The following is a 15,556-nucleotide window of genomic DNA, read 5'->3' as shown; positions in this document are numbered from 1 at the left end:
GTTCCGAATAATAAAGCCTTGTTTCGCGCTCCTCTTGAGGACATTATCAAATGAGACTCACCTCGCACACGATTCAATATAATAGCAATCCTAGCACCGCTAGATATTAATCACCACTACCCAATATATCAGGTTTATTGGGTTACGAAAAACCCGCACCATTTGATAAGTCAAAGTAATGCATAATCAATACCGTATGCTCAATGTTAACTTGCATTGATTAAGAAACAAATATTTATCAAGACCTCGCCTTTCAGTAGATAGCCTAAGGACAAGTCTTGCTGTTAGATCCGTTCAGTGCTATACCACACCAATGTCATCATATTTCAGTAAGGCTTAGAAATATGCGGACTGACATTGCAACCTTTTACGATGGATAGTCTAATTCCATCGTAAAGTGGACGCCGCCCACTACCGGTCTACTAAAACAAAGACTTAGACTTTGTTAAGTTAACTTATACATTTAAACATGCAATTAACATCCATTAAATGTAAAACATAACAACATTATGACAAAAATAATCTGTTTTATTCCTTGGAAAATAAAATAAGAGTTTTACAGTATTCAATCACTTGAAACGTGATTTCTAGTATACAAACTCTAACATGAGGACCCTTAGATTTAGGAGCGGATTCAACCTTAGCCTGCCACGTGGCAGGTTTGCTTGCCTATGTATCGCAGATTGCTTGGAACCATATTCGAGTTGCTTGTCTATGTATCACAAATTGCTTGCCTATGTACCGCAGATTGCTTGCTTAGATGGTCATTTTAACTATGGTGTCACCGTAGTGCTTTGATTTAGTACTGTTGTTGCATGGAACCTTATGTTGCTCGCCTATGTATTGTAAATTGCTTACCTATGTGAAAGCTCGTGGAATGAGTGTGATTATTGTTCGATCCCTTGTTGTTGTTTTATGAGTTCTCCTGTCATTGTGGACTGATCAAATCGGAAGGTCAAACTGATCCAGCTGATCGATGTATGTCTTCACCTGCAGATACCTGTGAAAGGATCCGGTGAACATTCAAACTTATCAACTTAAGTTAATTCCAACTTATCTCGTGCGCAAATGGAGGAACTCAGGACTTTCAAAACCTTAACCCACAATACTATAGATTAGTAAAGGGAAGTAAGGATCGATCCCACAGAGACGATGTGTTCTACATTCGTTGAGAACAAAATGAGAATGACTGCTGCCATGCTTCGCAGGGTGGGTTAAGTTAACTACTCGATTTGAATGAACTGTGAGACTACGCTACCTAGACTGATCCACTCGCTAAATGGAATTAAAAACTACTTGATCGACTCATACAAAAATTTCCGAAAATGGCCAAACAGAATAAAGTGAACGAGTGTCAGTCTCCTGCAAAACGTACGGTAAAGTAAAATTTTTCTAAAAACCAAATCTTCTTCACAGATTCAAAATGAAACAAAGTATAATTAGATCTGAACATTTCCGAGCACTTGTGGCTCAAAAAATTTAACTTAACAAACTTGTAATTTAAAATCTACCCTAAACATTAAACTGCATCTACGTAAACAAATAAATAAGCCATAATCATGCAGAAATCACAATTTAACTATCAGATCTACAACTTCCGAAGTTAAATAAGATATTATCAAACATTCCATCAACATAAACATACTCAGATCTACTCTACCATACTGCAAACGACCAGATCTAAACATCCTCAAACTTTCCAATCAGAAATTCTCAGTAATCAAAGAGCAGATCGTAAACAACTACTAAGATTCAAAATAAGCAAGATCATGCGTCAAGAAACTTAACACGCTGGGTAAACTGAAATCATAACTTTAAAAGCTTCCAAAAGTATCCAAGTCGATAAACAACGACAACCAAAAGTAAATCGTAGCATAAAAAACACATGAAATAAAAGATTGTATTTTTGTTCCTTCTCGGAACGGATAAAAAACACACGAAAGAAAAGATTGTATTTTCGTTCCTTCTCGGAACGGTGTTACACAGTTAAGATTTTGATAAAACTACTACCCAACCAAAACTAAACTAAAACCCAAGTGCGTGCGTGACAGAATTCAGGAATATGAAATAAAATGAGCTACCATTTCAGCCCTAGAAGAGAGCTGAATTTCTAAATGTGTCTCTGTGTAAGTGTGTGTCCCCCCCACTCCTACTCGCACTTGGCTTCCTATTTATAGAGAGGCGTAGGGCTCTGATCCCTAGGGTACCTGATGCACTTTTTATTAACACTAAAAATACCTGCAAGTATACATTACTAGATCTAGTATAGCTAAAGGTCAGTACCGAGATATCGAACACGGAGAATATAATTGCAACTGGCTAGCATGTACTAAGCATCAAATACTATCTAGAGAAACAAAAGTTTTGGGTTTTAAACTAAACAAAATTAAATAAAGTAAAATAGTAAGGGCAAAGAAGATAGAATTAGGCAAATAGAGGAATTTCAAGGATAATGATTTCACTAACTCTTTAGTTATTTTAATTAGTTCTACGTTCATCCGACTCAAGTTTTACCACGATCTCTCCCTATCATGAATCAATACTCATGTCACAATTATTGTATGAACATATAAGATAAACAAATCAAAGCTAGCATCGATCAAAGATTGACAATAATCAAGGTAACGACCAATTAGTCGAACAAAAGTTCAAGAAAAATCAAGTAGAAACGAGTTCTGAACATTAAACATAAAATGAACTACATTAAAGTCAAATACTATCAAACCTCAAAATTCTATAGTTTAGCAATCCATAGACAGATGAACTAAAACAATAATTAAAGTACGAGACATGAAATAAACAAACAAAACCCAAGGATGAATCTTGAAGTATCCATGCTCCTTTTGCCTTGCTTCAATCTCCAAGAATGGTGATGGAATGATGGATGATGGATGAATGAGGTTATGTGGTATATATAGGCCTGAGAAGGATTTAAATTTGGTAATAAGTTTCCTCCAAGCATTAGGAAAGATGTATTTTCGTTCCCTATAGTAGAAGGAAAAGATTTGGCTTCACAAGGTAATATCTTCTTTCCTTCTTCAAATTTCCGCCTAGACGGCAGCTGGCAGCTTTGCGCGACTTTGGTAGAATGACCATAACTCTCTCCACAGAACTCGGATTGAGGTTATTCTTGTACCATCTCGAAGATATTTTCAAGATGAAGAGAATGGTGAGTAGAACGCCCTGATCGGACTTAAGGATCGCCAGAAAATTGAGTTTAAAGATAGCTATCGCGCGCCGCGTTTTTGTGGCGGGCCGCCGCACATTGGCCGGCGGTCGCCGCGTGTAGTCCAGAAGCTCTCTTTGTGGCAGTCGCCACGCACTTCCCGGCGGTCTCGGGCATGTCTTTGTCAGCCTATGAGCTCCGGCGGTCGCCGGAAGTGTTGCGGCGGTCACCGGATGCCACCTGAAGCTCCAGATTTCCTACCTTCGCGTTTTGACTCCCTTTTTATACTCAAATATGCACATTTCTCACAAAACATGTCAAAATACCAAAATAGATAAAATATGCGAATAATGGACATGTAATGCAACTTTGACCTTAAAAACGGGCCAAATAATGGCCTTAAAACCGTGCAAAATCCGAGCGTATCAACTCCCCCAAACTTACATTTTTGTTTGTCCTCGAACAAAACAATAAAGACACAAGAATAGATGCACGGAATGCACAAGGACTATACGTCGTCATTGCCTCAAAAGATGAAAGAATAGATTAAGTATGAATTAACGCAATCAAATCAAGCAAGGCTTATTAGTGCACTTTCATTACTAACTCGTGGAAGACCTTGAATTCATGCACTCACATGTGGCAAACTTCCAAAGATGGGAAGTGTTCTCTCACTCTCAAAGTGTATAAAGGTAATGTGTATAAGCACTCAAATCATGCATCATGCAAAGTTTACCATAGGCTTGCTCAAAGTTTAATCCCTCATCTACTAGATGTGATTAAGCATCAAAAGTCCAAAAGGTCTTTATCTTTGGTTGTAATGTAGGCTCTTTGGTAGGTGATGAATATTTGGCTAAAAAGTGACTAAAAGTAAAATATCCCAAGTAGAGTTAAAGTGACTCCACTTTTCTAATAACCCAAGACACTTTCAACACTTTATTTTCCCCTTCAACTCACTTTCCAATCCTTTATTTTTTCTTTTCTTTTCACAACCTTTTATATTTTTTATTTCTTTCTTTTTTTCCTCTTTCATAAGCATCCTTTCTAAGATTAAGCACATATTTGGAATTTTTCTATTTCACAACTTGTACTTTCCTTTACAATTAAGCACACTACTTTTTTTAATTTTCTCTCCTATTCCTTTACAAAAGAAGATAACAAAAGCTAACTAACCCAAGGAATTGTCCCCCTTATTTTGGCTTCCAAAGAATAGGCTTAAAGGCTCAAAATCGGCTCCAATGGGAAATTTTTTTAAAATTTTGAGAGGATCGGAAATTTTGAGTATAAAAGTAGGCTAGAAAAGACGGCCAATCATCCTCCTAAATCAACTTAAACACTATGTAAACTTAGGCAGACTAGGAGCAAGTTCTAGAAACATATACATGAATGCAGATAAATCACACAAGAAAGAAATTAGGCTCAAATCCTCACAAGGTATAAGCATGATTCAAGGCGAACAAGCAATTCACTAATTATGCACCTTTTCACCAAACCATCAAATCAAAACGTTAAGCCACACTTAAACATAGATGGAATGTAATATCATTGACAACTCGGTCTAAAGTGTGTCCCTAAGCATGCGTGTTTCTAAGTTCTTCATGCTAAGTTCACGATATGGATTCAAGAAAACATTTTTAGAACACAAAATTCTCCTACTGGGTTTTGAAAAACAAAAGCAAAAACTTTAAAACAAAAAGAAAACCCTAAAACAAAAACCTAAACTCACGGTCCACCACTTCATCCCCCCCAAACTTATTTACAATAAAGTGTAAGATAAGTTTGTAGAGTCGGTAGGGACGTGAGTGAACTACTAAAGAGAAAACATACTGATAAGGCTCGTTTCATGCATCGGTTTAGGGTTAAAATTCTGTGCATTTGGGGCGCTAATGTGCGTTATTGAGTTCAGGTGGGTAGTAAATCTGTCGGACCCAGGAGTTGTTGTTACCTGACCTGGCAGATGCAAAAGAGATGAAATTGAAGCAAAAATCAGAAGTCGTCGTTCAGACCTGGGAGAATCAAAAGTTGGCGACAGGAGCAGAATGGAGCGAGAGCAAATTATTTTAAAGATTCTTACTCAAGGGCAGGAGCGTAAAATCACCAGAGAGGATACCCTAGGGATCAGAGCCTCACATATATAAAGAGCTCAACCTTGAAGAAGAAGAGAATCGGTGAACAGCCACTGCTACGCTCTCCTAGCTCTAGTTCTAGTTCTCTACTTCAAATTTTCATCTTCGACTGCTGCGCACTTGGACATGGAGGATTCTGGCCACCGTGGTTCTCATCGTCATCGTTGTTATTTTGTTGTGTAACACCGCCTTGTGGAGGCGAAGAAACAATTTTATTTGCTTTCGTTTAGTACCTTGTTGATTTCTGAGTTTATGTTCATCTCTTGTTTTTAGCTTTCGATCTTGTTTGTTGTTGGAGGTTGGGAATTTGCATATGAAGATGTTTGGATTTGTTGAATCTTGGTGTTTCGGAGTTGGAGTTTCGCATATTTGGTGCTTGATGTTTACGTTATGCATGATTATGGCTATTTACTTTCTGTTTTTGCATCCTTTAGGTCCAGTAGCGTAGATCTGTTAGTTTAGGCTTTAATTTCTCGTTTTAAGTCTAGATCTAAAGTTTGCTCTGTTTTCATGGTGTTTAAAACTCTGTTTTATCTGCTATTCTCGTTTGATTCCCGAAGAAGATGAAGTTGTTGGTAGTTAGAACCAGATCTGCTTTATGTCAGTACTTTTCTGCATGTACTTTACTTTTTCTGCATATCTGCTAGACCTGTCAGTACGATCTACTTTGTCTCTTTTACTTTTCTGCATGCTTTTCCAGACCCTGGTTGTTTAAGGAAATTTTTCTTGCTTTTCGCTTTATGCTTGTTTGCCCAAATTAGGAAAGTCTGTCTAGTTAAGTTTACCCCAGCTGTCTTAGAACTTAAAAATATCTCATTTTTTCTGAGTCATGTATGTTTCGTACGCTTTCGTTTCTTAGACCGAGTAGGTAGAGTAAAGTTCTTCTGATCCTTTAGACCGAGTAGGTAGAGTAAAGTTCTCCTGATCTATTTGACCCAATAGGTAGAGTAAAGTTTCGCTTATCTCTCAGACCCAGTAGTTTTAAGATCTCGACCCACAAAAATTGCGTGGCAGCAGCCAACCCCTTTCTTTTCCAAAACATCCTCAAATGCAGTTTCGTAACACCTACTTCCTCGTGGGATCGATCCCTTACTTCCCTGTACTAGTTGTAGTATAGTGGGTTGAGGTTTTTGAAGGGACAGAGTGCATCCAACGACCCCTTTCTGATAGTTCCACGGTTTTCTAGCCTCTGAAGTCTAGTCGAATCCTCTGGACCTGTTAGATCGAGTGAAATCACACACAGCACAAACCTGCACTGCACTTCTGGGACTTGTCAAAATGGCGCCGTTGCCGGGGATGCATGGTGTTATTAGTGTGCTTGCGAATGTTTTGGTGTAAATAATTTATTTAACATGTTTTCTTTTGTTTCTTTTTTCAGTTTATGAACAAGAGCTACCGGTTCGGACACTGGAACAACTCACCTGGTTGGAGAAGCGCCCAGACTAGTTGGCGGGTCAAGGAAACTATATTCCCAGTTACCACCAGATCGGGGCTTACAACAGGGGATCCAGTTCACCTGAGTTCGGAGAGCGACGAGGAGTCAACTTCGTCAGTTAAGAAGGAACCAAAGTCAATCTCAGAAACAGAGGAGGAAAGCGTTGAGAGCATGGCCAACGCAGGCGACGACGACCCAGAGATCGGCTGGCTCACTGCCCATTTAGATGGCGAGCCTGCCCAGGCCATCGTCTCTACCCAGTGCCAGAGGGCGATCGACATCAAAACTAATGTGCTGGGCATTCTCCCCACTTTCTCGGGTCGGAGGAATGAGTGCCCCTATGAGTTCCTCAATGAATTCAGTAAGCTTTGCAGCATTCAGAAGAGACCCAACGATACAACAGAGGAGGATTATCGATTACGCGTGATCCCGTTCGCGCTAAAGGGGGAGGCTAACACGTGGTTGTTAAGGCTGCCACCCGACTCAATCAATACGTGGAAAGACTTCAAGTTGGAGTTCTTGGATTACTTCTTCCCTTCTAACAAAACGAATGCTCTCAAGAAGGAGATCCAAGAATGTAAGCAAGAATATGATGAATCGTTGAGTCAGTATTGGTCCAGGTTCAAGGGGTTGCTCGACGCTTGCCCAAACCACAGGATGATGGAAGCCGAAACCTACTATCTATTCTATGAAGGGGCGAAACCTGAGTCCAAAGATCTGATGAACAGCGCTAGTGGAGGAAATTTCACCAAGAGGAAGGTGAGCGAGGCCCGAGAGATACTGGGAAGATTAATTGATGCAAAAAAGGCATACGATTCACCTCGTACCATTCTAAGGAGAGGGAATGCGGATGCAGTCACAGTGCACAATGAAGAAAGGGTGGATGCCCGAGTGGATGCAAGGATGGATGTCAGAATGGAGCAGCTCAAGAAAACTATCCTAACTGCCCTAGGGAAGAACGATTCACCGGGTCCAACAGAGAAAGAAAAACAAGCTCTGGGTCCAGAGGATGGTTACAATTATTGCGGATCTCAAGGAGGGATGGATTGTCCAGCCCATATAAATGCAGTAGGAAATTGGAACCAAAATAATCAAGGCAACAATTGGAACCAGTGGAGAATCAAAGAAGCTCCATGGAGGGACAATCCATGCTTCAGGTGGTCCGAGGGGAATCAAAACCCTCAACTCCAGATTACTAACTCGGAAGGAAACCAAGGGAACCAAGGGAACCAACCCAACTGGTCCGGAAGGAGTTAAGAGGGGCAAGGCAACTGGAATCAAGGAGTACAAGGTAATTGGAGCCAAGGAGGTCAAGGAAATCAATCCAGCTGGAACAATAGGAACCAAAATAACCAGGGAAGCTCATATGTACCCCCACACCAGAGGAACAACAACTATCAGGGGCCAGGGAATCAGTACAACAATAACCAAGGAGGTCAAGGAAACTTTCGCCCGCATCAAGGGGGTGGACCAAATCATGGTCAAGGGCCAAGTGGAAGTCAACAGAACACTCGGACCTAGAGGAATCTGGATGATATGGTCCATGACCTAGTGAATTCTCAACAACACATGCAAAACAACTTGGTGGCAAACAATGACGTGGTTCACAAACTCCAGGATGCCCAGCAGGAACACAAGGCCGCGATGGATTTGATGTCGAAGCAATTATCTCAGATCGCAACGTCCCTGAGCGACATGCGAGGGAATGAGGGAAGGATTCCAGCCTCAGTGAAGCCACCAGAAAGGGCAAACATCAGCCAGGTTACCCTGAGATCTGGGAAAGCATATGAAGGACCCAAGCTGAAGGAAAATGATGAAATGTCAGTGCCAAGGAGCGAGGATGTTATCCACCCGGTCCAGCAAAAAGAAGAAGTTGAAGCAGAGGATGACCTTCAAGCCGGTGACTTGGGAGGATCGTTACCTCGGATGGCAGACCCATTTTTCTTAGACCCAGAGCCTGAGGAAGAAATTGAAAAAAAGGAAGAAGGAGAGGCGGAAGAACCCTCTAAGGAAGATCCTATCAACACGATAAAGAGGGTGAAACCTTTTCCCTACAGAGGAGATGCCAAGAAGAAAAAGGACAACCCCGTGGATTTCATGGAGATCTTTGGAAAGCTGGAGATCAACCTCCCGTTCCTGGAGGCTTTGAAGCTCCCCCCGTTCAGCAAATTCATTAAGGAATTCGTTGCAGGCAAGGCAAAATCTGACGGGAAGATCGTGATCGGGGAGAATGTATCTGCAGTAATTCAGAAAAGGATAATGCATTCGAAGCAAACTGACCCAGGTATGTTTACCTTACCTATCACTATAGGAGGTGTCAGAATCGAGCATGCAATGTGTGATTTAGGTGCATCTATTAATGTGTTACCGCTTTCCATATACAAAAAACTGGTAGGAGCGAGAATGACTGATACGAAAGTGGTAATCCAACTAGCTGATAGATCATGCATTAGCCCTGAAGGAGTGTTAGAAAATGTGATAGTAAAAGTTCATAATTTTTTATACCCTGCTGACTTTCATGTGATAAACATGAGTGACAATGAAACAGCTGAGTCTAGTGGCGTTCTTTTAGGGAGACCATTTATGAGGACCGCTAAGACTATAATCGATGTTTTTGATGGCACCATCTGTTTGGATTACAACGGAGAGAAATTCACTTTCAGCATTGATGAAGCTATGAGGAAACCACTAGACGTGGAAAACCTCCATTTTGTTGATGTCATTAACCCCCTGGTCCAAGAGTTTCTTGAGACCAAACTATTGCAGGAACAGGTGGACACCTCGGAAATGACTGAATCCATGAGGAAAGAAGTTGCAGGATGGTGTGAAGCAATTATGGGACAAGGGCTATCTGACGGAGAAATCACAAAGGCAATAATGGATTTCTGTGGCGAGGCAAGATCCCCTGGGTCCAAGGAATCAGTTCAACTGGCCAGTATGGAAAAGTTGCCAGAGTTGGACAAGCTGGTCAAGAAAGGTATGGAGAAAAATCCATTACCCCCTGAAGTACCCCCTCCAAAGAAGGAATTGAAGAATCTTCCTCCGGGTCTGAAGTATGCTTACCTAGGAGAAGGCGAATCTCTGTCTGTCATAATCAACAGCCTTCTGACCCAGGAGCAGGAAGTTAAACTATTAGAAAACTTTTCAAAAATATGAAAACTAAACAAAAAATAAAAAGTACTCAAAAAGCAACTTTAAAAACTGGAAATAAATGGTTGGGTTGCCTCCCAACAAGCGTATGATTTTCGTCTTTAGCTTGACGTTCTTTGAAGTTCATGACTCATCCCCCATCGTGGGAATTCCTTTGGGATGCCTTTGTACCTACAAATTAGCAATGTGCGCATAGAATGAAGAAAATTGTAGTAGGATACAACACATAATACCTGGCAATCCCCCAAACTTAAACCAAATCAAGGTGTAAAAATAATCACATGCAAGACCAAGTAATCTACCTTGATTCAAAAATCATCCCCCATCATGATCTCAATCCCCCAATAATTTGCAAGAATTTTCAACAAAAGACCTAGAACATGCAAAACAATATAATCTCAAAAATCTACGCAAGTCATGCAAGATAAAATAACCTTACAATGCTATGAACATGAACTATGCGTATCAACAATCAAGTCAATGGGGTATTCAAATTTCATCCACAAAAATAAAAAATCTAACTCAAGCACACCCAACAATAATTAATTCCAATAAATCCAACTCACAAATTCACCAAAAAATTATCAAAAGAATATCATCCCCCATCAAACTCCATGGTAAACTACCAAAATATATACCAACAACAAAGTCATCCAATGAAAGTATTCAAGATCAAAGCTCAAAAATTACAAGAAGGACGTACCTTGCGTTGGTTGACAATTGAGCACAAGAACAATTCGGTAGAATCCAAAGAATTTAATTGAGTGATGTGAATTTGGAGTGCGTGTGTATGAATAATGTGGAGAAATAGAATTTAAAGAGAAGGGAGAAAATGGATGCTAGGGTTAGAAAGAAAAAGAATGAAAGAAGGAAGGAAGAAACATACCTTATGTGAAAATCTCGCGTCTGAAACGCTGCGGCGGTCACTGACTGCAGTTTAGCGGACCGCCGTGGATGGTTTGTCCTTACTGTTCTTCTTTCGGTGGGACGCCGCAATTAAGGCGGCGACCGCAAACCCTGTTCCAGTTAGTTTTTTTTTTTTTAAAGAAAAACGAAAAATCGAAAAAATAAGATTTTTTTAAAGCAAAACGAAAATAAACGAAAAAGTTACTTTTTTTGTTCAAAAACGAAAATAAAAATTAAAACCTAAAAAAAATAAAAAAATAAATTAATATTGGAACACCTCCATTGTTGCGCTCCTTTCTCTCCATGTACCTCAAAAAAATCAAAACAAAGAAAACCAAAATTAAATAATATTACACTCTAAATTAATATTATCAACCTTTCTACAATATTGGCTTAAAGCAAGAATATTCCCCGGCAACAACGCCAAAAACTTGATACACTTTTTATTAGCACTAAAAATACATGCAAATATACAGGGTAGATCTAGTACAACTAAATGTCAGTACCGGGATATCGAACACGGGGAATATAATTGCAACTGGCTATCATGTACTAAGCGTCAAATACTATCTAGAGAAACAAAAGTTTTGGGTTTTAAACTAAAAAAAATTAAATAAAGTAAAATAATAAGGGCAAAGAAGATAGAATTAGGCAAATAGAGGAATTTCAAGGATAATGATTTCACTAACTCTTTAGTTATTCTAATTAGTTCTACGTTCATCCGACTCAAGTTTTACCACGATCTCTCCCTATCATGAATCAATACTCATGTCACAATTATTGTATGAACATATAAGATAAACAAATCAAAGCTATCATCGATCAAAGATTGACAATAATCAAGGTAACGACCAATTAGTCGAACAAAAGTTCAAGAAAAATCAAGTAGAAACGAGTTCTAAACATTAAACATAAAAAGAACTACATAAAAGTCAAATACTATCAAACCAAAAAATTACATTGTTTAGCAATCCATAGACAGATGAACTAAAACAATAATTAAAGTACGAGACATAAAATAAACAAACAAAACCCAAGGATGAATCTTGAAGTCTCCATGCTCCTCTTGCCTTGCTTCAATCTCCGAGAATGGTGATGGAATGATGGAGGAAGGAATTAGGATTGGAGAATGGAGGGGGGAGCCTTGGGGCTATGAAAGGGTGGAATTCTATGAATGAGGTTATGTGGTATATATAGGCTTGACTCTTGAGAATGATTTAAATTTGGTAATAAGTTTCCTCCAAGCATTAGGAAAGATGTAATTGTCGTTCTCCATAGTAGAAGGAAAAGATTTGGCTTTACAAGGTAATATCTTCTTTCCTTTTTCAAATTTCCGCCTAGACTGCAGCTGGCAGCTTTGCGCGATTTTGGTAAAACGACCATAACTCTCTCCACAGAACTCGGATTGAGGTGATTCTACCATCTTCAAGATAGTTTCAAGACGAAGAAAATGGTGAGTAGAAAGCCCTGATCGGACTTCAGGATCGCCGGAGAATTGAGTTTAAAGACAGCTGTCGCGCGCCGCGTTTTTGTGGCGGGCCGCCGCACCTTGGCCGACGGTCGCCGCGCGTAGTCTAGAAGCTTCTGACTCTTTTTGTCTGTCGCCACGCACTTCCCGGCGGTCTCCGGGCGTGTCTTTGTCAGCCTATGAGCTACGGCGGTCGCTGAAAGTGTTACGGCGGTCGCCGGACACCACCTGAAGCTCCAGATTTCCTACTTTCGCGTTTTGACTCCCTTTTTAGGCTCAAATATGCACATTTCTCACAAAACATGTCAAAATACCAAAATAGATAAAATATGCAATAAATGGACATGTAATGCAACTTTGACCTTAAAAACGGGCCAAATAATGGCCTTAAAACCGTGCAAAATCTGAGCGTATCAGTACCGTCCTCTTGAAATGTCATTCCCACCCTTGGCTTTTGGGGTGGGGTTTTTAGCTCCATCTTCTATGTAGATAACTCCTGCTGGTTCCGTTTGATTCTGACTTGATCAAATCAGCACCGCAGTTTTTGACTTCATTCCTTAATTCGTTCGTCCGCCCAACTGATCCGTTCATTCTCTGAATATGGCAGACTTCACACACACCTGGCTCACATTTGCACTTTAGATACAAAATTGGGTGTATTTCTATCATATAACACATGCATGAAACCAGCCTGATCATGTATCACAGATTGCATGCTACGTTGTCAAATTGGCACTTTAAGAGTGGTGTCGCCCTAACTAGGGATGGGAAAACGGTTCTCGGTTCTCGGTTAACCGAGAACCAAACCTTATTTTGTCGGTTCTTGGTTAACCGAGAACCGAAAAAAGAAGGTCCGGGTTCGGTTTTGATTAGGGGGATTACACAATTCTCGGTTCTCGGTTCTAACCGAGAACCGACAGGTTAGAACCGAATAACCGCTTAATTTTAATACTATTTGATTATATATTTTTTATACATTGATTTAGAAGAGTAAAATGGAAAATCGTAAAAGGCTAAAAACCCTATCGTAATACATGGTAAAATCGCAGCTGCATACACCTCTCTCTCTCACTGGAATCGTTCTCTTCACTCGACACCCCTGCTAGCCTGCTCTCATCGAGGAGGCAACGACTCCGTTTCCATTCTCTTCTCTCGACGCCGTTGGTCGAACTTTAAAGGTACGCATGTAATATGTACACGGTTGAATTGTGGTTTTAAACTGTAACTATAATAGTTTACTTTTGGATTATAATTATTTTGAAATTCTAACGTATCTGACTTGCAAAATTATGGAATAAGAATACTATGAATATGATTTAAATTTTAACATATAGTCATGCAGATTTGCAGTAGGAAATACAGTAGGAATTTTTCGTAATATACTTTGAACTGAATGTATTGCACTTAGTTCGGTTCATTCGGTGGAACCGAAGACCGAACCGATCGGTTCCTTGAGGAACCGAACCGGCAAAAGGTTCGGTTCCGGTTCTTGAATTTGGGAAAAAATGGATTCGGTTAACCGTATTATCCTCGACAAGTATTATCCGCCAGGCACAATTTTTGAAGCTCAAAACTTATATGGGATCAAGAATATTGCATCGTCTCCATCTGTTTTGCTCGATCTAATCTCAATCTTTGTATACGGTCCACTGCATCAAAGATACATAATTCATAAATAAAATAAATACATAGTAACCACAGTCTAGTGGAAGAGTGATTAATGTACGATGCAATCCACCTTTAAAATTATAGTATTCCATAAAAGATGAATTATTGACCTGGCAGCAAAGTCGAAACATGCGAACACTCCGTATTGGTGGAGGAGGCGGGCGATGGCGCGGGTGTCGGTTACGATTCCTGTGACATTGCTACAAGCGGAGAAAGACCTGAGCATTTGGCGATTTTGATTCTTGAAGAGACTAAGGTTGTTGGTCAGAGCCTCCATGTCGATGTGTCCATGGCGGTCGAAGCCGATCTCCACCACCTCGGTGAGGCTTTGCCGCCAGGAGAGAAGGTTGGAATGGAGCTCATAGGGCCCTACGAAGACCACCCATATCTCTTTGTCGCTTAAGCATTTTAAAACACTCTCCCTTAGAATGGAAGGAACGGCGATTCCCATGACTTCTTGGAGGCGTTTGATCGCAGCCGTGGAGCCCGACCCGCAGAATATTATGGTGTCTTCTTCTCCGCCTCCTAAGCATCTCTTCACGTAGCTTTTCGCGTTGTGCACCATCTTTGTGGTGTTGTATCCGACATAGCTGTCGCTCGTGTGAGTGTTGCCTAATCGTAAAAACAACTCATTTTGCTTTCAAATACGTATACGACTTCCTATGAAAAATAGTTATATTTTCGTTTTTTAAGATGGCTATTAAAATTAGTTTCTATTTTTTTATTATCAGTCTATGTTCCAATTTCCACTACTAATATGTTAAAACTCGTTTGATCCACTATGCTAATATAAAGTATTTTTTTATAGATGAATGTAATATTATCATATCATATTAATATAGTAATATTATCTCATGATGTGATATAAAGGAATTCCACCATGGATTTTAAAGTTTCCTATATTTACAATTTTGTACAACTAGTTACTATATAAGTATATCGCTAAGATAACAATTAAAAATCATCTCCGACTATTGAATTTACAAATTTGCATAAATAGTTACTATCTATCATCTATCACTAAGATAGTATTTTAAAATTATATACTCTAACTTTGTGTTAGTGAACCCTACTTATCTACCCTAATCTTGTATTTGCAACCAAAAAGAATTCACTCTCATTGATTAATTAAGGTTTTATGATCTATCCATGATTATTGATGTACTTACCATAGAAGGGAAGTAATTTGGTTGTAACATAGTTCTCAATGTAGTGGAGGGGGCGACCGGAAGCAGTGTGATCGGCGTAAGTGACGTGGCGCCGACCAAAGGTAGTTTCGAATTCGGCCGTGGCGCCAATAATTTGAGAGCGCAACCAACTAAGTTTCTTCTTTGTGGAGTCGTTGGTCTTAGGCACACCTCTTCCAACTACACGAAATGGAACATTCTCATGGCTGACTATGTCATCACAATGATGATGATCAAGAGCATCATTCATGAAGTTGTTGATGTCTTGATCTGTTAGGTTTGGTATACTGAAAAGCATGTTTCGAGCAAGTTTCGCGCGAATAGAATCTTGCTTGTATACGTAAAACTCTACAATCCACTTTTAACTCTATTCAGTATGATTCGAGCAGTCTCGCATGAATAGAATCACTATTATTATTACATTGTGTTTGTTTGTGCATTTATAAGATG

At 39.7% G+C, this 15,556-nt stretch overlaps 1 pseudogene; it reads right to left on the bottom strand.

Moving 5' to 3' along the window:
* The window catches only part of LOC125197855 (uncharacterized), a 39,453-nt pseudogene extending 24,097 nt beyond the window's left edge, over nucleotides 1-15,356 (bottom strand).
* Between the last annotated feature and the right edge of the window lie 200 nt (nucleotides 15,357-15,556).

This window comes from Salvia hispanica, chromosome 4, assembly GCF_029641045.1.
Source record: "Salvia hispanica isolate PSC_SH4W2 chromosome 4, Shi_PSC_v1, whole genome shotgun sequence".
NCBI classification, from domain to species: domain Eukaryota; kingdom Viridiplantae; phylum Streptophyta; class Magnoliopsida; order Lamiales; family Lamiaceae; genus Salvia; species Salvia hispanica.
Note: the sequence above shows the minus strand (reverse complement) of the source record. Positions and strands in the feature narration are given on the sequence as shown.